At 37.9% G+C, this 24,093-nt stretch overlaps 1 protein-coding gene and 1 long non-coding RNA gene across 5 annotated transcripts in view; both read left to right on the forward strand.

Annotated features, from left to right (window-relative positions):
* Positions 1 to 24,093, forward strand: part of TP63 (tumor protein p63) — a 262,976-nt gene that overhangs the window by 58,103 nt on the left and 180,780 nt on the right. The gene's annotated exons all lie outside the window — the stretch shown is intronic.
* LOC120872658 lies at positions 574 to 15,710 on the forward strand. The gene is made up of 3 exons (XR_005723304.1): positions 574 to 585; positions 13,580 to 13,588; positions 15,611 to 15,710. It is a non-coding gene; the product is annotated as an uncharacterized LOC120872658 (long non-coding RNA).

A 24,093-nucleotide genomic window follows, 5' to 3' on the forward strand; every position in this document is an offset into this window, starting at 1 on the left:
ATTATCACCTGGGTAATCCCATGGACAGAGGAACCTGGCAGGCTACAGTCCATGGAGTCACAAGAGTCAGACACTACTTAGTTACTAAACTACCATCAGTTCTTTGTTGTGGGGAGCTCTTCTGTGTATTGAAGGATGTTCAGCAGCATCCTTGACCTCATTCTATTATGCCAATAGTATAACTATTCCCAAAACTGTAACAACCAAAAATATTTCCATACATTTCCAAATATTTCCTGGGGGACAAAAATCACCCCTGGTTAAGAACCATTGCCTTAAACCATCCCATTTTCTGTTTAAGCTTCAGGGCTCCCATCTGTAAAATGAAAGCAGCCTCCCTCTCAAGGAGTCTGAGATTCCATATCACTGTTCTCCTGGGTCTACAGCTCTAGATGGTCCCCTATTCTGCTGATGTCATCATTTGGGTTTCTATTGCCATTACTATATAAACAAGCAATTTTAAATTGAATGGCTAGTAGAAGTATATAACTGCATAGCTAGAATCATTTAAGAAGATTATCTTGCCCAAGACATTCATGTTTGAGTGTGAAAATTAAGACCAAGGATAGAAAGTGAGCTGTACAAGTCAAATTTCTTAATACCAGCACTGGAACACAGATTTCTCACCCTTTATTTCTGCCATAATTCAAATTTTTTACTGTTCTGGATTGTCATCTTTAGAAGCATCTTACCATAAGGGTGTTATTTTTCCCTTTCTTTTATTTGATTGAAAAATACAGCTTGTAATTTGATTCTGAGGTGACTATTTAACAGACTTATTGAGTTCTTGTCTACATACTAGCATTACTTTTTTTCCAGCTTTATTAAGATATAATTGGCATATAATTGTAAAGGGGCCTGGTAGCTCAGCAGTGAAGAATCTTCCAACAGTGCCGGAGACACAGAAAAGGCAATTTCGATACCTGGGTGGGGAAGATCCCCTGGAGAAGGAAATGGCAACCTACTCCAGTATTCTTGCCTGGGAAATCCCATGGACAGAGGAGTGTGGGGGTCTACAGTCCATGGGGTCACAAGAGTCAGACATGACTTAGCAACTAGACAACAATATTGTGCAAGTTCTAGTTGTACAATATAATGATTTGATGTGTTCATATATTGTTAAATGATTACTACAATAAGTTAACATTCATCACCTCCCATAATTAGAAAACAATTTTCCTTATGATGAGGAATTTTGAGATCTACTCCCTGAGCAACTTTCAAATATACAAAAGAGTATTATAAGCTATAATCATGTTATACATTATATCCCTAGAATTTATTTAGCTTATAACTGGATGTTTGTTTCTTTTGACCAACTTCACCCAGTTCCTCACCCCCACTGCTGGCAACCACAAATCTTTTCCCTTTTCTACGCATTTGTTTTTTCAAAGTTGTTTCCTTAGGGACTTGACATTCACTTCAACACATATAAAAGATTTTTGAAAGTTTGGACATGTCCTTCCTACTTTGTATTGAGGTGGGAAAGAAAGCTGGACATGGCATTTAAATGATTCTAAAAGACTTTTTTTTTTAATGCAAACACCAATAATTAGTTATCCAGTTGTCTGTTGCTTTTTTCCAAGGCAATGATATAAAAAATTCAGAATGACTAAATGTTGGAAAAGTAGGACACAGCTATAACTAATCAATATGGATTTGATCTTTGAGATAAAAAATTAGGATTATATATATATATATATATATATGAAAAATTCAAGAGTTTTCCAAAATATAAATTTAGGTATTTTGACATAGCTTTATACATAATAGCATTGATTTTGTTGAAAGTCACCTCTGTTATTATAGAGAGAATTTTAATTTCCTTCCTTTACCTAAAAGAAAAAGAGAAAGAGAAATTAACCTTCATATTTAAACTTTTAATGTTAAGTGAGTTAATTAAAGCTTGAGCTATGATACCTTACACAAATGTTTACCAACTGGGATTCTAGCTACTAAAGGAATGTATTTTGCATCCCAGTTTAGACAGTATCTGATTTTAGATACAGAAGAGTTATGTGTGCTGACGCGGTTTGGTGACTACGGAGCACTTGTCTGATTGCAGTGCTGAGTAGATAAATCCCCTTGTACCTTTCAGGAGACTTAGTGGCTTAATCTACGCGGACATTTGAAGTGTCTGGAGTGAGACCTGATAAAAGGTGGATCAACAGGTTGTGCAGTAACTTGAGGTTAAATGCCTGCCTGGAGGCTCCTAAAGATGATTCTTTTGATTTTTCTAATTGAGGTTGTTAGCGGCTGTAGGAGCAACACTATGCTGAGCGAACACTAGTAAGATGATTTTCTGACATGTCCCTATTTTAAGTAATATGGTCTCTATGAAAAAGTGGTGCCATCATTCACAGATTTTGTTTCAAAAAGCATTTATTGAACACCTCACGCTGGGCTGGAGGAAGCACAAGCTGGAATCAAGATTGCTGGAAGAAATATCAATAACTTCAGATACGCAGATGACACCACCCTTATAGCAGAAAGTGAAAAAGAGCTAAAGAGCCTCTTGATGAAAGTGAGAGAGGAGAGTGAAAAGTTGGCTTAAAGCTCAGCATTCAGAAAACTAAGAACATGGCATGTGGTCCCATCACTTCATGGTAAATAGATGGGGAAATAGTGGAAACAGTGGCAGACTTTATTTTTCTGGGCTCCAAAATCACTGCAGGTGATGGTGCATTGCATTGATGGTGATTGCAGCCATGAAATTAAAAGATGCTTACTCCTTGGAAGGAAAGTTATGACCAACCTAGACAGCATATTGAAAAGCAGAGACGTTACTTTGCAACAAAGACCTATCTAGTCAAGGCTATGGTTTTTCCAGTGGTCATGTATGGATGTGAGACTTGGAGTATAAAGAAAGCTGAGCACCAAAGAATTGATGCTTTTGAACTCTGGTGTTGGAGAAGACTCTTGAGAGTCCTTTGGACTGCAAGGAGATCCAACCAGTCCATCCTAAAGGAAATCAGTCCTGAATATTCATTGGAAGGACTGATGTTGAAGCTGAAACTCCAATACTTTGGCCACCTGATGTGAAGAGCTGACTCATTTGAAAAGACCCTGATGCTGGGAAAGATTGAGGGCAGGAGGAGAAGGGGACGACAGAGGATGAGATGGTTGGATGGCATCACAGACTCAATGGACATGAGTTTGGGTAGACTCCGGGTGTTGGTGATAGACAGGGAGGTCTGGTGTGCTGCGGTTCCTGGGGTCGCAAAGAGTCGGACACGACTGAGCGACTGAACTGAACTCTGGGTCAGGCACATTGCTTGGTGCTCTCTTGCACTGTTTCATTTGGTTCTCACTACAGTGCCGTTACTTAAGCATTATTATTATTCCCAAAATTACAGATAAGAAATGCAAGCCCCATATGAAGACCAATAAATAACATTCTGATGTTCTAGTTCCAAATACAGAAACTCCTGTACAGGGTATCTAGTTAGATACCATTTGGGATCAGATATTCTTGGGAACTATAGTCTGGGCAGTTACAACACAATAACGTATCTTATGCCCCTTTGATGTGATCAGGGAAACCATCCATTGTCATCTTTCACCTGATGTGCTCTAATGAAAAGAGTTGACACACAGAGAACTTGAAACAGGACCATCTAGTGGCACTGACTTTGTCACTTCTTGAAGTTCAGATAGTGAGTTATTTTATACCCCCTAAATCTTCCAGAGGTAATTTTAGTAATGATTATGGTTATGATGGCACCTGCAAGGTGGAGCAGTGGTAAAAAATCTACCTGTGAATGCAGGAGATGCCAGAGATGCAGGATTCATCCCTGGGTCAGGAAGATCCCATGGAGAAGGAAATGGCAACCTACTCCAGTATTCTTGCCTCAAAAATTCCATGGACAGAGGAAGCTGGTAGACTATATAGTCCATGAAGTCACAAAGAGTCATACACGACTGAGCTCAATGAAGACCATGGTAATGGTAAGAATCATATTATTCCATTCTAGGAAACTATGAAGGCCTGGGTCATATTAGCACATTCCAAATTTCTTTGACAATTAATATAGCACAGAAGTGATGTTAGAAATTTCGGTTAGGTAGATTACCAAGGTCTATCCAAACCAGACAATCTGTAATTTCTGACTTCATAAAGGGTAGGTAAGAGTGGTTCCCAAGTTTTCTAAAAAGAATAATAGACTTTACAATGATTGCAACTATGTTTACAAGTAAGGGGAGATGAAGTATGGGGTTATTATCTTTCCATGGTTTATGATAAAGTGGATTAAATAAGACTCTAGAGGTCAGTTACTTTAAAACAACTTGCTCCCTCCCTCCATTAGCTTATTAGCTGCTTAGAGTAAGTTATCACTCCAGATTTAGTTTCTTCAGTTGTAAAAAAGATAAAATAAATTGTACCTCTCTTAATACACTTAATGTGAAGACTAAATGGGCAAATGTATATGAAGTCTTTAGAATCTAGAACAAAGTAGTTCCCAGTAAATATTATTTATTATTGGCAGTAGTATTAGTATTGAACTCTACTTCAGTAAAGCCTTTGTATTACAGGGAGATGATTCTAGTAATTGCTCCTAAAGGGTTATGTGTGTAAAAAGGGAATTACGAGTTTGTCTATTTCTGTGAAGATGTGAAGGCTATGAGAATTCCTCTCTTGGCATTTCTAAAAATCATGATAAATGACCAGTGATTCATTTAAAGGATAAAACAGAATTTTAAGTGAGGCAGACCCAACAGGAATGGAAGATCAGGGCAAGTCTAACTGATTATGGAAAATCACCTTTCAGGAAGACAGCAATAAGGGTGTATGGGATTTGTAGTAATATAAGGATATGTATAAATTTTAAGCTGAGCAGGTAATGTGGAGTAATACAAAACAGTAATTATTTGGATAATGTTTACCTCTATGGAGAATAAAAATATTTTAAAATTTAAAAGAATTCACAAGTTCACAAGGCCCAGTGGAAAAATGGCTAGACTTGAGCTTGCCCATAGGAAGCCTCAATTCCTTTTCTGCCATTTACTAGATAATGAAATTGGTTGGATTACTCATAGTCTCTATATTCATTTTCCTCTTTTGCAAAGCAAGGTTAATACTGCCTGGCATAGTCATGTTCAGTAATATTGGCTGAATGCATTCTTTGAGATGGAACAACCTCTCTTGATTGGATGCTAGGGTTTCTTTGTTTCCTTTTTCTTCTTTTCCCATGCAGATCAACACCACATGCAGGATTTACCCTTAATTAGCTGAGTAAGTGGGTAACCTCTTGGGAGGCTTGAAATTTGTAACTGTGATGTATTATTTTATGGAGCATCCCTTATAGTATAGCTTTGGCCAGAGAACTCTCAAATTATCCCTGGGGGACCTGTGCTTGAGGATTAGTCCTGCTGAATTGATCTTTGGGGGTTCCTTGGATCTGAAGCTGTATTAGTGGTTTGGTTACTAAGCTTCCAAAGGGCTGCTTGTTGTTTTAGTAATTTCCCTGGAAGAATTAAAGGTTTTAGCTGAATGTTAAACATCAGACAGAAACTGTAGGGAAGATTTATTGACAATGAATCTCAACTTTCCAAAAGTTCACTTGAAACCAACTTCCTTCTCAATCAAAATGATTCAGATTTGAAACCCTCCAGGGGCCTCTCTGGGACTTTAGAGCATTAGGGAGCTTTTTTACTGGCTGTCATAGATTATCTCTCCATTGTTTCTTGACTTATTGAGAAGAGATTTCATTGGTGAACCACCTCTTCCCTAGGGCCTTAAATTCTTTACTCATTCAGAAGATAAGTAGGACTCCAACAATACATTCCACAAAGCTTTCTCCTTTGCCTGGATCCCAAGGCAACCAGCCCAAGCCATGCCAAGGGGATATGGAGCAGGGCAGATGCCACATGGAAAGAGCAAAAGGAGACAGATGAGGTTTAGTAGTTGGGGTTGCTATGACTGTTACTCTGTTTTTAACTCAGCACAGAATCAGGATTGAGTAGAGCAAAAAGCACAGACTTTCATCTGAATCTTTGCTCTTCCATTGGAACTGTGATCTTGGGAAACAATAAACTTCTTTCATGTTCCTTTTTTCTCCTTTGTAAAGTACACTGAATTATTTCTATCTTGAAGTGTTACTGATATTATTAGAAATAATATATGTATAAAGAATAGTTGGAAATTAACAAATCATATCATTAACAACAGGTCTTGAGCAGTGACTCAGGCAATGTGTTCCAGGCATCGCTTATGTATTTTCACATTTCAGCCTCTTGAAATCTACAAAGTGGGTATTTTGTCATTTTCACTTTGCGGATAAGACACACTAGAATCAGTGAGGTTCAGTAACTTTTTTTCCGACCCACTAGTGAGTGGTGCTGCCAGAATTAGAACCAGGCCTGACTCCAAAGCCTATCTCTTCTCCATAAGCCCTTTTCACCATGGCTATTTCATGAGGCCCAATTCAAAGTTCTGTCTGTATGAAAAGGAAAAGAATAGGCACGTTGCTCCTTGTCTCAGTAGTGTTTACATGTGATGAGATTCAAAGAAGTGGGAGAAAGCAGGGTTTTTTAAAGCTTTAAATAAAAGTAGTTTTCAAAATCCAGCTCCTTAAATCCTAAGCAAAGAGCCAGGCAGTGCATCAGTGTTTTATATCTTGTCACACAGTCATCAACGATCCATAGTAGAATTAAGAGTTCTGCTACTAGCCCTTCTTTCTCAAAAGAAAAATAAGCAAAGGTTCAGAAAGTGTTCATGACTTATTCTGAGTCAGGTAAGTCAGTTTCTGGCAGAACAACACGCTACTTGTAATTTCATCCTGACCTCTAATGGAGGGACCGCAATTAATGAGATAACCTCAAGAACTCTAACAAAAGTTTACTCATTGATAGGAACCTACTAGCTATCACTTACACTTCAGTGTGAATTAAAGTCACTCTGTTGTTACCTGTCCTGGAGAACATTTCTGTGGGTTCATATTTGGACAGCCAAGCCACATGTCTTCTTTCTACTTACCAGCCAGACTTTACTTATAGCTTAAGCTAGTCCTGTGAAGTAGGCTGGAAAAAAGAAGAGCTACAGTGGGGACAAAAAAGGTGGTCAGGGTTCCAGAGTACATGTCCTCTGTGGATGCATATGTGTGGGTTTCTATCCTGCTCTCACTTAAAAGGTTAACATGCTGTTTTTTTTCCCAGAATGTTCATCTTCCGGGTCTCTATGTGGCGATATTAAATTAACTTTGAAAACCTCGGTTCCCATGATTTCCCATGTGAAACCACCCACCGCTTAGCTTTCTAGATAGCCCAACATGTAGATAACACCTCCCCACGGTTCAGATGCCAGTTTTAATTGTCCCTTAGAGAGATATCTTGATCAAGTTCAGGTCCCTCTAATGCATGTATTTTGTCTTCTATTACTTTCTTCTTGTGCTTGTCAGAGTTCTAGGAGTGTTGCTAGGTCTGATTGATGTCTGTCTCCTCACCAGACCATAATTGTAAAGGAGGGACAGGTCTCTTTGGTCCAGAGCTCTAGTTCCTCTGGACCTAGTATGGAATCATTCAATAAATAAATCTCAATTGAATGAGTGTTGTGTGTCCCGTTGTATTGGACATAACCTTTGCATTTCTGGCACTATCATTGAATTTTGTTTCCTTGGAATTTATTACAATGTTGGCACTTGGAAAATGCTTAATTAAAAAAAAAATGCAACATTAAAACGTTTTCAAAAAATTTTTTTGAAACATTAAAAAATGTTTTTAAAAACCATTTTGAAAGTAAAATGAATAAAACAGGTTCAAATCCCTCCCCCATGGAAGCTGTATAAGTTTCGATAAATCCATGCAGCTAGAAAAATTCCTTGGAGTGACATTTTCCTTTGGGAGGAAAAATATTAAAATTACGGAACTCTACCATCCCAAATATTTATAAAATGTCATGATTTTTAGATTTATATTTATCCAGCTGTATGACTTTTCTCAAGAATTGTCCACATTGGCATCAGGTTTTTATATATAAAATGCGGTCATTACAAATGTTATTTCATGATTGACAGTCCAGGTTTTGCTACTCCCAAGCCGTCTGGGAAGGTATGTAAGAAAGGCTCAAAGGCATAGACTTTGGTATAAAGAATGCATTACATTCTCAGTTCTGTCACTTTCTGGGTGTGATCCTCAGGTCAGTTGTCTAACCACTCCAAGCTTCAGTTTCCTCGTATGTAAAATAGGGATGATAATAATAGCACCAATCTCACGAGATTGGTGTAAGGGCTAATTAGTACTAAGGGTTCATAATGCCCAGTGTCTAACATACAGTAATAAGTTTGGTGAACAAGTTTAAGCTGAAAAAAATAAAGGTATTTAGCTATTTTAGTTTCTCAAAAAATATTCTCCAATAGTAGAATTTTATTACTTTTAAGAACTTGAGATCAGAAAAGAGGAGGCCAGGAATCAAAAAGATATGTTATATGTCTCAATATGTATGAAAAATGTCTCCAAATAATCAATATTATATCAAAAATGAATCCTCCATAAAAGGATTCTATATGGTGATATCCTAATTTGTAATTGTTGTTGTTCAGTCACTCAGTAGTGTCTGACTCTCTGCGACCCCACAGACTGCAGTATGCCAGGCTTCCCCATCTTTCACCATTTCCCAGGGCTTGCTCAAACTGTTGTCCACTGAGTTGGTGATGCCATCCAACCATCTCGTCCTCTGTTGTCCCCTTCTCCTCCTACCTTCTATCTTTACCAGCATCAGGGTCTTTTCTAATAAGTTGGCTCTTCACATCAGGTGGCCAAAGTATTGGAGCTTCACCTTGTAATAAGACTGTCAATACCACAAGAGTAGTGTCATCATTTCTAGGTAATTGGTTTCTGAATTTCTGACTATTTCCACTGAAGCAGAGGAGTAACAGAAAAGCACTCCTTGGAAGCAGAAAAACCCCTAAGTCAAGGGAATAAACTGTGGTTTTGCTCTCACTTAGACCACTGCAACCTAAAACAAAGAAGTATTCCTCTGGGGGGTTCTCAATTTGATTTTTGAAGAAAAGTGATGGCTAGTTGGTCTAAGTTTTTTTAATCTTCTTTCCTTTTTACTGCTGAATTTTTTTTCAAATGAAAATTTACTAGAAAGCAAAGACAACAAACAAATACAAGCTGAACTACTATTATTGATGGGAGTGGAGAAAGAAACAGATGGAAAAGCATTGGATAAGATTATCTCAAAGGCCCTTTGCCCTTTAACATTCTGTAGCCTGTTAACCTAGAAAGTTCCCATCCTTGGCTACACATTAGAATTGCCTGGGGGGTTGTGAAAACTGCTAATGTCCTGACCCAACATCTACAGATTCTGATTTACTGAGTCTAGAGTGGAGCCTGTGCAGTGGCATATATATTTATATAAGCTTATATGTATATATATATATAGCTTATATGTATCTGTATATATATATTTAGCTTATATGTACATTTCACAGCTTAAGCAAAAATTATTAATAATTCTCAATTCTCAGACATATCCCTTCTGTACAATCTCCCCATATGAATTTAAAGATTAAACACTTGGGTGACTGGCATATTTCAGTAAAACAAATGGAATCATTTTAACATTTGTATACTTTCCTATAGAGGAAATGACTGTCTTGATCTCATAGAAACTTTTGTCATATATATTTTTTAATGTGTATATATGTGTATGTTTTTCTGTCATATATTTATTATAACAAATATATACTTATTTTTATAACAAGAAATAATAAATATATACTTATTTATAAGACTAACATATTTATGGGCTTTCCCAGTGGCTTAGTGGTAAAGAATCCTCCTGCTAATGCAGGAGACACAGGAGATAGGGTTTCAATCCCTGGGTTGGGAAGATCCCCTGGAAGAGGCAATGGCAACCCACTCCAGTATTCTTGCCTGGGAAATCCCATGGACAGGAGAGCCTGGTGGGCCACAGTCCATGGGCTCACAGTTAGTCACAACTAAGCATATACATGCATGCACATATATTTATAGACATTTAATATATAAATATATATATATATATATATACATTTCACTCAAGCATTCTGGTTTTGTTTTTCATTCTTAGCTCACAGTTGGTGTCACCTAACACATATCATTTCCATAACTGAAGTTTCACTTTAACACAGAATTGCTTTTCTTACCTGGAGAGATCGTGCCTCCCACCCTCAACTTGAATCAGAACCTCTAGTCGGCCTGGAGAGCATGTAGGGTTCATAAAATCAGATTTAATATAAGATAGGGTATCATATTTGGAAAATGAAAAAAGAACCTATTGCTTTCAAGACTCTGGGTAAAGGAAAATCCTCCTGGGGGGTACATTGGATATTCCAGGTGTGTGAAAGATTTTTTATATGTCAAAAAGTGTAAAGGAACACTGGTTTAGACCTAAAAGGAGATCACTTGCCACTTGAGCTTGTTCATATTAGGGAGAGCATATCAGTTTGTTGGATTAACCATGCCAACAGCCCTTTCACAGTAGCTGTGACACTTCAGGGCCTAGGAGATCTGAAATGAAGGCAAGCTTGGCTGACTAGCAGAACTAAGTCATTAATTCCATATTGCACATTCAGACCCTATGTCTACATGGAATGGACTGCTCTCACCTTGCTCTGAAATGTGCTTTTTAAATAGAGATTTTCTCTATATCATATTGTGTCATTGTGTATGCTGTGTGTGTGTGTGTGTGTGTGTGTGTGCACAGTGGCTCAGTTGTGTCCAACTCTATGTGACCCCCTGGACTGTATCTCACCAGGCTCTCTGTCCATGGAATGTTCCAGGATAGAATACTGGAGTGGATTGCCATTTCTTACTCCAAGGGATCTTTTTGACCCAGGGATCAAACCCACATCTCTTGAGTCTCCTGCATTAGCAGGCAGATCCTTTACCACTGAGCCTCCTGAGAAGCTGTATCACCTTGTACTATGTCACAATTAACCCCCTAGTATCATCTCCACCTTCCCCCTTTGCATACAAGATGAGAATCATAGACATTATCTTGGCAAGAAAATGGATGTTTGCTGCTGTGACCATAGTCCTTAACTCTGGTTTTTGCCCTGGAGACTCCTATCTTCTGCTTGTGGGACTTTAGCTTCTGTGACATCCGGCCATACATCTGATCCTGGTGTGCTTCTCATCTACCCAGTAACTATATATCAGATAGAGGATTGCCTAGATCCTACATATCAGCCAGGTGAAAAGTAAAGCTCTCTAAGACCACTTGGAACATAGGTCATCACCAGCTTTGATGGATAAGGGAGGGCCTGAGAAGGGACTTGAAACATTGCCTAAAGCAATAGCAGACCCCTGCTGCTAAGATAGAAACCTTAATAGGCCATCCAAACCCAGGAGGAATAACCCTCCACAAACTGCATAATTTCTTCTACGTGCAAAAAGATCCTCCAACCACATGTAATGTCTCAATTCATTTTGTTTCCTTATGGTTCCTTGAAAGAACTCTTGCTAGCTCACTTTCATTATATTTTAGCAATATATAATGTGGATGAAGCATTTTACCTTTGCTGATAATTGTCAACATTGATGCATTTTAGAAATATACTATGATAGTATTTAATAGCACAGGTTTATAATATCAGTTAAAAACAGAATTTTTAAAAATGCCTCTGTTTTATCACTCTCGCAAATTAATCATTTCTATTTTCCTATTCCCTTCTGATATCTAGATTGATGCTTGTATAATATTTGAATCACTGTAATCACAGCACAGATAAAAATGTATTACTTAAATGTACCACATATGCATTTTTCTGAATTTGCCTCAGAGTAATCATTTTAAGGACTGCATATCAATGTGCTGTGTAGATTTACCAATATATACTAAAAAATAATCTTTTATGTTGATTTTAGGTAAGTTATATATGCTATGCTTAGTCGCTCAGTTGTGTCTGATTCTTTGCAACCCCATGGACTATAGCCCGCCAGGTTCCTCTGTCCTTGGGATTTGCCAGGCAAGAATTCTGGAATGGGTTGCCATTCCCTTCTCCAGGGGATCTTCCTTACCCACAGATTGAACCCAGGTCTCCTACAGTATTGCAGGACAAAGGTCCTTCTAGTCAAAGCTATGGTTTTTCCAGTAATCACATATGGATGTGAGAGTTGGACTGTAAAGAAAGCTGAGCACTGAAGAATTGATGCTTTTGAACTGTGGTGCTGGAGAAGACCCTTGAGAGTCCCTTGGACTGCAAGGAGATCCAACCAGTCCATCCTAAAGGAAATCAGTCCTGAATATTCATTGGAAGGACTGATGCTGAAACGCCAATACTTTGGCCACTTGATGTGAATAACTCATTTGCAAAGACCCTGATGCTGGGAAAGATTGAAGGAAGGAGGAGAAGGGGATGGCAGAGGATGAGATGGTTGGATGGCATCACCGACTTGATGGACATGAGTTTGAGTAAACTTCGGCAGTTTGCAATGGACAGGGAGGCCTGGCATGTTGCACTCCATGGGGTCGCGGAGTCGGACACAACTGAGTGACTGCACTGACTGAACTGAACTATCAGGAGAGCGCATTTTAGATACAGTAGGGTATATATGTCAATGCCGGTCTTCCATTTTATCCCCTCCCATGTTTTCCCCTGGTAACCATAAGTTTGCTTTCTACATCTGTAACTCTATTTCCATTTTGTAGATATACTTTTTGCTATTATTAATAATTCTGTAGTCATCATTTATCTACTTTCATGTATTTTCCTTGTTTTGAAAACTTTTCTTTGGAAATAGCCTCAGATGTAGGTTTGTTATGTCAGAGGGGAAGGATGCATTCATGGTTAGAACATATGCAAACTTTTGCTCTTTTTTATATTTCATAGTAAAACCTTATTAGGCAGAATGCTACTAATTTGAAATTTAGGTTATTACCCTAGAAAATGATTAATCTTTAAAAGACATAAATATGAATATAATATTATATATTCATAATATATACCCATTATATTATATATATATTTCATAATGTATATCATGATATATATATCCTATATATTATATGAATATAATATCCTAATACTATAACTACTAATGTTATAAATTAAAAATCTGAGATGCAAATCAAAACCATGAGATATTATATCACACCTGTTAGAATGGCCATTATCATAAGATAAGAGGCATCAAGTATTAGTGAGCCTGTGGAGACAAGGGAAGAAACTTCTACACTGTTGGTGGAAAGATAAATTGGTGCAGCCATATGGAAAACAGTATGGACATTCCTCAAAAAATTAAAAATAGAGCTACCTGGGATTCCACAGTTCCTATTCTGTATATCATCCAAAGAAAATGAAGACACTAACTTAAAAAGATACCTCATTCCCATGGTCGTTGCAGTATTATTTAAAATAGTCAAGATACAGAAACAATCTAAGTGTACACTAGTGGATGGAAAAAGAACACACACACACACAATGGAATATTACTCAACCATAAAAAAGTGTGGACTCTTGTTATTAGTGACAACAAGGATGGACTTTGAGCACAGTATGCTAAGAGAAATCAGTCAGGCAGAAAAAGACAAATGCTGTGCGATCTAAAGCATGCAAGCAAACAAACATAAAACAGGCTCTCAGATACATAGAACAGATCTGTGGTTACTAGAAGCGGAGGGTGGGGGTGGACAAAATGAGTGAAGGGAGTCGAAATGTACAAACTTCCTGTTACAAAATAAATAGTTCTAAAATAAATTAATAGGTCATGGGTTTGGAACGTATAGCATGACAACTATAGTTAATAATACTGTACTGTATATTTGAAAGTTGCTGAGAGTAAATCTTAAAAGTTCTCTTCACAAACACAAAAAAATTCTATAACATATGTGTAGTGATGGATGATAACTGGACCTACTGTGTTGATCATTTTGCAGTATATATTAATATCAAATTATTGTTTTACACTTGAAAATAATTAATGTTGTATGACAATTATCTTTCCATTAAAATTAAACTGAAAAAATCAGTAAAGGAGATTTAAAGCCTGTATTTAAAACTTTCAAAAATTATATTGTACTTATATAAGTAGAAATTCATTACTAAGTAAAAATGGATCATAACTATCCTTTAGAGTGCGTGCATGCTCACTCCTGTCAAACTCTTTGTGACCCCATAGACAGTAGCCCACCAGGCTCCGCTGTCCATGGGATTTTCTCAGGAAGATTACTGGAGTGGGTTGCCATTTCCTTCCCCAGGATATCTTCTCAACTCAGGGATCAAACCCACATCTCCTGCACTGTAGGCAGATTCTTCACCACTGTGCCACTGGGGACGCCAATTAATTCGAGTAGCTTTCCAATATTTTTGATCACTAGAAATAATAAAAATATGTGGCTTAGGTAGCATATGTGCACTGTGAACACACATACACTTACATAGACACTTACCCATACTACATGCAGTGGGATCTGATATATTCCATTTGCTCCATTGTGATTTATTTCAGAGTCATCTGTTACATGCCCCCCTACCTTTCCTTAGGGCTTCTTTTGTGGCTCAGCTGGTAAAGAATCTGCCTGCAATGTGGGAGACTTGGGTTTGATCCCTGGGTTGGGAAGATCCTCTGGAGAAGGGAAAGGCTACCTACTCCAGTATTCCGGCCTAGAGAATTCCATGGACTGTATAGGCCATGGGGTCACAAAGAGTCAGACACAACTGACCAACTTTCACTCACTCACTCACCTTTCCTTAAGCTAGCTGTAGCCTGCTAAATGGGGCTTCCCAGGTGTTACAAGTGGTAAGGAACGCACCTGCCAATGCAGGACACATAGAGAGGCATGTTCCATCCCTGGGTCAGGAAGATCCCCTGAAAGAGGGCATGGCAGTCCACTCCAGTATCTTTTCCTGGAGCATCCCATATACAGAGGAGCCTGGTGGGCTACAGTCCATAGGGTCACAATGAGTCAGACGTGACTGGAGCGACTTAGCGCAGCACAGCCCACTAAATTGATTTTATGATCTTGATCAGGAGATTAATAAATACTTTTTGGAAGGAGCATTGATGATTTGCACTATGTAGAACTGAAAAAATGATTTACCAAGGTTAAATTTAAATATCTATATGTATTGTCTTAGAACTTCATATTTGGAACCTACAAATAATCTCTCAGCAGTTATAGCAGTCATGAGAAATACATTCAGTTAAGGAAAACCAATTTGTTGTTCTGTGAACAAAAGTGTAAAAGAAATCACAATTTACCTTTATATTTCCTCTTTTGTTCATTAGCTAGAATCTGATATTTGTTTCTGCCACTTGTACATTTTATACGGAAATCTCAACTCTGACTCATGGCGTATAACAACATTCAGTTTGGTTGATTAATTTTTGCTCTGGCCTGACTAAATGTAATCTCTGGGGAAAAATTCAAATGGCATATACTTACTAAGATATGGTATGTGAAAGTAGCTAGTAGTGCTTGGCAAAAAGGAGATCTTTAAACATGTTTTCAGACCATAAATGAACAAATTATTAAAGGCCATATATACAAGAATATTTAGAGCAGGCTGGCTAGGGCCATAAAACCTGAAGTTCAACTGACAGTCGAGATTTAGTCATTGATTTCTTTCATTATCCACTATTTTACTAGGCTAAAATGAATATTGCTTAAATTGCTAGATAGTAGCACGACCAAGATAATCTCAATGTTCTGATCACTCACCTAGAGCCAGACATTTTGGAATGTGAAGTCAGGTGGGCCTTAGAAAGCATCACTACGAACAAAGCTAGTGGAGGTGATGGAATTCCAGTTGAGCTGTTTCAAATCCTGAAAGATGATGCTGTGAAAGTTCTTCACTCAATATGCCAACAAATTTGGAAAACTCAGCAGTGGCCACAGGACTGGAAAAGGTCAGTTTTCATTCCACCCTAAAGAAACACAATGGCAAAGAATGCTCAAACTACCACACAATTGACTCATTTCATACACTAGTAAAGTAATGCTCAAAATTCTCCAAGCCAGGCTTCAGCAATACATGAACCCCAGATGTTCAAGCTGGTTTTAGATAAGGCAGAGGAACCAGAGATCAAATTGCCAACATCTGCTGGATCATCAAAAAAGAAAGAGAGTGCCAGAAAAACATCTACTTCTGCTTTATTGACTATGCCAAAGCCTTTGACTATGTGGATCACAATAAACTGTGGAAAATTCTGAAAGAGATGGGAATACCAGACCACCTGACCTGCCTCTTGAGAAATCTGTATACAGGTCAGGAAGCAACAGTTAGAACTGAACATGGAACAACAAACTGGTTCCAAATAGGAAAAGGAGTACGTCAAGGCTGTATATGGTCACCCTGCTTATTTAACTTATATGCAGAGTACATCATGAGAAATGCTGGGCTGGAAGAAGCACAAGCTGGAATCAAGATTGCCGGGAGAAATACCTATAACCTCAGATATGGTGATGACACCACCCTTATGGCAGAAAGTGAAGAGGAATTCAAAAGACTCTTGATGAAAGTGAAAGTGGAGAGTGAAAAAGTTGGCTTAAAGCTCAATATTCAGAAAACAAAGATCATGGCATCCGGTCCCATCACTCCATGGGAAATGGATGGGGAAACAGTGGAAACAGTGTCAGACTTTATTTTGGGGGGCTCCAAAATCACTGCAGATGGTGATTGCAGCCATGAGGAAAAGACACTTACTCCTTGGAAGAAAAGTTATGACCAACCTAGATAGCATATTCAAAAGCAGAGACATTACTTTGCCAACTAAGGTCTATCTAGTCAAGGCCATGGTTTTTCTGTGGTCATGTATGGATATGAGAGTTGGACTGTGAAGAAAGCTGAGCACCAAAGAATTGATGCTTTTGAACTGTGGTGTTGGAGAAGACTCTTGAGAGTCCCTTGGACTGCAAGGAGATCCAACCAGTCCATTCTAAAGGAAATCAGTCCTGGGGGTTCTTTGTAAGGATTGATGCTAAAGCTGAAACTCCGGTACTTTGGCCACCTGATGCGCAGAGTTGTCTCATTGGAAAAGACTCTGATGCTGGGAGGGATTGGGGGCAGGAGAAGGGGACGACAAAGGATGAGATGGCTGGATGGCATCACCGACTTGCTGGATATGAGTTTCAGTGAACTCCGGGAGATGGTGATGGACAGGGAGGCCTGGCGTGCCGCAACTCATGGGGTCGCAAACAGTCAGACACAACTGAGGGACTGAACTGAACTGAACTGAACTGAGCATAATATGCAAGGGGTAATATTCACTTAGAATATTTAGAATATTTAAAAATGCTATTACTACTCATAGAATTTTTACCCACAAATTGCTCTATGGCTTAAAGATATGGACATAAATGTGATTGTGAATCTTTCCATTGTTAAGAAATTCTAGAGTGCTAAGTATTTTTTTCCTGTGTTCCTACAAAAAGAAGTCATCTCACATATGCAATATGTAAGTTATTGCAGTATGTCTTATTACATTCTCTGATGTAGTTACATGTTCCCATGTAGTTATTTAGTGTTCAGCCCTGTTTTTTTCATGTCATTTTAATCCATGATAACACAGTACATTATTTATCTTGAACATAATTTAGATTTAAAATTCACCTGAAACATAGATTTTTCATGTGATTGAGACAATAATTACTATTAATGTTTGACTTTTATGGAAAACAGGAAGATACAATATTAAATAAACTACTACTTTCCCCTTTTTGGTAGGAGTTAAATTTGTTTTTATAACAAACTATTATGACATTTTCCTGTTATCAATCTAAATAGACATTTTATTCCAAAGAGCTAAATTCATGAAATAGTTATAGCTTTGCTTCAGAAGACTTAAGCAAACATCAAGATTATTTCTTTCTAACCTTTCATCGTTCTTTTGTCTTAATTTTTTTCTTTTTCCGTTATAGAGATGAAATATAAAACTGAAGTATAATGTTAAAATTTTGTCTTTATTTAAAAGTAGTCTTTACTTAATATAGCCTTATGTTATTAACTCTTAATGGAAAACATACTGGTGAGAACATGGTTTTTATTGCTATTGTTGCTTTATTTAAACATTATTGTTGCTTTTTTATTTACAGTGTCTTTAGTAAATATTTCTGTGGATCATTGACCTTGTCTTCAATTTATAACCCAATAGAAGATACTTTGAACAATGTAATAAAGGGAAAGCTACAGTAAGGGATTGCATAACTCTAAGGGATTAGAGTTCTCCTTTAAATAATTTGGCCATACAATTTAACCTTTATTCTCATTTTCTTTATTCAAGTGATGAGTACCCTTGCTTATACTTTGCAGAAATATTTTGAAAATAAATATATGTCAATAATTGCTTTGAATTCTTGAAATAAAGACACTTTTCATGTCATTTACTTAGTAATAGCAGCAAGAATGTATTATGTGATACCCAGATATCAAGTACTTACTTAAATCTATTATGTTTTAAAAAGCATCTACTTTTCACTAGAATTACACTGTACTGTTAGGTCATGGAATGTGTGTATGTGTTAGGGGTAAGTGATGAAGGAGAAAAGGAAAAGAGAAAACACACTAACTTGTCTTTATAAATATATTTTCTCAGATAAGTCTCCTAACACCCCCACTGGTATATACTATTATCCCCATTTTGTAGAGGCGGAAAATAGAACTCAGTGAGGCCAGATACCTTGCCCACGCCTCCCAAGTGATGAAGTCTTGAACAAGAATTTGAACCTAACTATAAAACTCAGCTCTACAGGACACCACAAGGTTTCTCAAAGTTCAAATTACTGTGCTGGAACCTTCTGTTTACAGCTAAAATAGGAAAGGGCCGGGCTAATTTAATTAAAAGAAATAATTTATAATATTACCCAAAGCAGTTTCTTTTTTAGCTTCTCTCAATGTTTCCATGACAGTTTTAGCTGAAGATTTTGATCACTTCTTATTTTGTCTTGCTGGTTTGCCCAACTCTAATTCCTGGACTTAACAAAAATATACTTGCTAAACAGGAATGAAAGGGCAGATCTTACACTGCCATTTCTCTGCTTGGTTATTTGTGTAGTTAACATGGTCATTTCAGAGCGGGACTGGAGGTTGATGGAAGGAGGGGTGGCTTGACAGGGAAATTCCAGATGACAGGGATTGGCAGATTTCCTGCTGGCCCTTTATTGCCAAACTCCACCTCCTGCGCTTCTTACACAGCTGTGTGCTTCATTAAATAGTGATGTCTACAAATCACAGCAGTGTTAAAATGCAGAGCAGGGGGAATTCCTGGCTGCTGGCTGCTGCCAAGTTCCTAGAGTTTTAACAGCACATTCACCAAACTGCTGCTTCCCCCTCCAAGAACTAAGTTCAATATCAAGAGTGTATTCATCAATGATAGTGCCTCTCTGTTCTCTTGGAGAGTTTGAAATATCTTGTAGGCAACATGGTATGGGCCTTGTGTTGTCAGAGATAAGACTTCTGACATTCATATGGCCATTAGTCATCCTGTTGCATCAGGAACTGTTACCTAATTATTTGAAACAGATTTTCCCATTCACAATTTAGGAATAGTGATTGTCAAAAACCTGCCTTATGTGATTTCGGGCCAAGAACCCTGTTTCTACTGCTCAGGGGGAGGATAAAAGGGATGTGACTTAATTCAACAATGTATATTGAGAGTTGGGCTTCACTGGTGGCTCAGACAGTAAAGAATCTGCCTGCAGTGCAGGAGACCCGGGTTCAATCCCTGGGTCAGGAAGATCCACTGGAGAAGGGAATGGCAACCCACATACACCAGTATTCTTGCCAAGAGAATTCCATGAACAGAGGAGCCTGGTGGGCCACAGCCCATGAGATCACAGAGAGTCAGACATTACTGAGTGACTAACACACACACACACACACACACACACACACATTGAGAGTTGATGTATGCAAAGCACTGTGCTGACTGAAGTAGAGGATGACAACATAAATAGAAAAGGTTAACATATACTAGTAGGGTTAGTGTGAGGGAAGCTTTGATGAGTGGTATACTAGAGGTGTTAAAAAAGATGAAATGGATATATGGGGGAAATTCCAAATTTTACTTGGATAAATTAGAAATGTTTCAAGTGAGAGGTAACACTGGCTTAAGACTTTAAAGGGCAGATGAAAATGGAGGCACTTCCAATGGAGAAGGAAAAAAAAAATGAGTAAAAAATGGTACAGAGAATGGAGTTCAGTGGATTATTAGAATGGCTTATTCCCTTGTGTTAAATGGTAGCATTATGTTACTGAATTATAATACAAACAGTATTCTTTATCTAGCAATTAAAAATAATAATGTAATTGTCTTCATATGTGCATTTTGTCTCCAATCAAATCCATCTTCATCTTATCTTATACCAGCTGGATTCTTGCATTTATGTTATGTGGCTTGCATGTATAAGCATTTGAATCTGTGACCCTTGGGGCTAGAATAAAGAATATGAGAGAGACAGGCAGACTTATGGAGCTTCTTTAATGGGAGGTTACTGATAATGGTTGTTGATGGCTGATAATGGTCAAAGAAGAGAGGATCTGGAGGCCCCTATAAGAAATTAATGGTAGCTGGTAGGCAGAACTTAAGTCTATCTTCCCCTGGGGAGTTTCAGTACCCAACTCAGATAAGAAAAACACAGCAATTCAAGTTAATTGCATTCACTGAGCACATACTTACATGAATAGTACAATAGGCACAGCGTTGGTTATTGAGATAGAGTAATACATTGCCCTTGTCTCCAACTGCAAGGAACAGAGACAGATAGACATGTAAAGCAACTATTGCACAAGATGACGTTCAGCAAGAACTAGCAGTTTGCCATGGAAGTATGGAGGAAGACAGATTCATTTTGACCAGGGAGAAATAACAAACATTTATGAAGCATTATATTTGAGGTGAAATATAAAGACTAGCTGGGCTGTTGATTAGTAAACACATTTGGAATGGTATTTTTGATTGAAAGAAGTAGTAGTAGTGTTAGTCATTCAGTTATGTCCAACTGTTTGTGACCCCATGGACTGTAGCTCACCAGCCTCCTCTGTCCATGGGATTCTCCAGGCAAGAATACTGGAGTGGGTTGCCATTCCCTTCTCCAGAGGATCTTCCCGACCCATTGACTGAACCCAGATCTCCTGCATTGCAAGAAGATTTTTTACCATTTGAGCTACAGGGAAGATCCTTGATTGAAAGAAAGAGTAAGCAAATAAAGACACCATAAACGCAAATACTATTTCAAAAATTAAGACTAGGGTATGAATCATATTTTATTATGAGTTGAGATTAGGGTCAGATCATCAAATGTCTTCAAAGTCATTCCTTTAAGTTTGAACTTCAGGCTTGATCATTGAAGATATCTGAGATGCAAAAGTGAAACAGGTCTATGAATAAACTCAGGGGTGTTGAGTGGCTGCATTATTGCTGCATCTTACAGCTCTAAGAAAGAGCTAGGCTTGTCTGAAAATTCCCCAAACCACCACAGCATAAGGAAATAATATTGATAGTATTTAGTATTGGAATTATTGATTATTTGACTTAAGGGTCAGATATATATTGAGATGCACAAACCTAGCTCTTAATATGGGTTTTATGGCCACTCTTTCTCCAACCCAAGCTGTTTCTGTGGGCTCTCTCTTCTCTTTGATTTATTTTCTCCTAATTCACTGCCTGGTAAGTAATAGGCACTCAATAAATGTTTGCTGAATGAACAGACTTCTAACTTGTTCTAATGAGTGAGGCAGAGACTGGTGATCAGAGCTTGGGTAAACAGTCTGTGCATGAACAACTGGTTTTGAGCAGAACAGAAGACTAGCTTTTGATTCCTTTCTTTTTCTCCTTGAGTGCCTAGATAAATCACTCATCTCCTGAGGTGAGTCTCATTCATATGAAACCATTAGGGAGTAGTCTTAACTGTGCTATGCCATCAATGAACTGATCCAGTGGCAGATTCAGGAGTCAAGCTTCACATATCCCTGATTTATTTCCTCTTTTGAAAGGATCAGACTTTGAATACTGCCATAAAACAAATAAATATATTTCAAAAAATACTATCTTATAAATAACAAGGTTGAACAGATAATTTACAATTTCCTGTCTAGAACTAATTGGCTGAGATAATTATTAAATACCTCATATAACAACAGACTGGTTCCAAATTGGGAAAGAAATATGTCAAGGCTGTATATCATCACCCTGCTTACTTAATTTATATTCAGAGTATGTCATGTAAAATGCCAGGCTGGATGAAGCACAAGCTGGAATCAAGACTGCCAGGAGAAATATCAATAACCTCAGGTATGCAGATGACACCACCCTTATGGCAGAAAGCAAAGAAGAACTAAAGGGCCTCTTGATGAAAGTGAAAGAAGAGAATGGAAAAGTTGGCTTAAAACTCAACATTCAAAAAACGAAGCTCATCGCATCTGGTCCCATCACTTCATGGCAAATAGATGGGGAAACAATGGAAACAGTGAGAGACTTTATTTTGGGGGGTATCCAAAATCACTGCAGATGGTGATTGCAACCATGAAACTATAAGATGCTTGCTCCTTGGAAGAAAAACTATGACCAACATAGACAGCATATTAAAAAGCAGAGATATTACTTTGCTGACAAAGTCCGTCTAGTCAAAGCTGTGGTTTTTCCGGTAGTCATGAATGAATGTGAGAGTTGGACTATAAAGAAAGCTGAGTGCCAAAGAATTGATACTTTTGAACTGTGGTGTTGAAGAAGACTCTTGAGAGTCCCTTGAAGTGCAAGGAGATCCAACCAGTCAATCCTAAAGGAAATCAGTCCTGGATATTCATTGGAAGGACTGATGCTGAAACTGAAACTCCAATACTTGGGCCACCTGATACGATGAATTGGCTCATTTGAAAAGACCCTGATGCTGGGAAGGATTGAAGGCAGGAAGAGAAGGGGACGACAGAGCATGAGATGGTTGGATGGCATCGCCAACTCACTGGATGTGAGTTTGAGAAAGCTCCAGGCGTTGGTGATGGATAGGTAAGCCTGGCATTTTGCAGTCCATGGGGTCACAAAGAGTTGAACATGACTGAGTGACTGAACTGAACTAAGCTGATTATATTATGTATATTTTACCTCAAAATTTTTTTACCCCTTTTCATAATTGTGAGTAATGCTTTCATAGCATGTATAATTGCTTAGTATATTAATAAACAAGTCAATAATAATATAATAGGTACAAGTTAATCTCTAAGCCTTTTGAAAGACATTACAGATCGCTAGTTGGGATGACCCAGAGGGATGGTACAGGGAGGGAGGTGGGAGGGGGGTTCAGGATTGAGAACACGTGTACACCTGTGGCAGATTCATGTTGATGTATGGCAAAACCAATACAATATTGTAAAGTAAAATAAATAAAGTTCAAAAAAACAAAAACATTTGATCAAGTGAAATGGAAAGAGTGGGTAAAGCCTAGTCTTCATTCTCTACAAAGTATACTTTTAATAGTTCCCATTTTTGCTTGACACATCTGAAATCCAAAAGCAATCTGGGTAAACTCTCCAGTTTACATGATAATGATATATCATTGTTACCTATAGGCACATAAAGACACCATGTAAGTGGAATTATGCATGCGTATCTGAGAGAGATGTATAACATAGATCCTTTATAAGTTGAGATGTAGAAGAGGCACTGTTAAACTTTTAAGTGTTCACTCTTCAAGTTCGGGGCTCATCTTTTTCCTCCCATGCCCTTGTGAAAGGTGGTCACGTCCCCAGTGTTTTCTCCTAACCCTAGTGCTCTGCTTGTCCTGAAAGCTTTCAGAGATACATGCAAAAAGATTAGGAACTCAGCTCTGGTCCCTTAAAATAGCATCGGCTCATTGTTTAAGCTGTAGAATATACCAGAGAACAATGTAGATATAGCAACAATCAAAGGATAAGTATAGAAAAAAATCTTGCTTTGGTAGTGGTTTAATAAGGCATACGTTTATGATCAACTGCCTAGAAATTCTGTACACTTTAGTGCTATTTAAGTGACTTGTGTCTTGGAGACCTCTCTTTTAAGACTTTCTCTCTCCTTGATATATATCAGTCTTTGGTAGATTCCCATTGGTTGAGGATCATCCTTAAACCTTTCCAAAGTAATTTAAAAAATGAGAGGGCACTGGTTTCTTGGGAGAGAATATGAGAGAAAGGGGTA

Source organism: Oryx dammah, unplaced genomic scaffold (genome assembly GCF_014754425.2).
Source record: "Oryx dammah isolate SB20612 unplaced genomic scaffold, SCBI_Odam_1.1 HiC_scaffold_2, whole genome shotgun sequence".
Taxonomy (NCBI): domain Eukaryota; kingdom Metazoa; phylum Chordata; class Mammalia; order Artiodactyla; family Bovidae; genus Oryx; species Oryx dammah.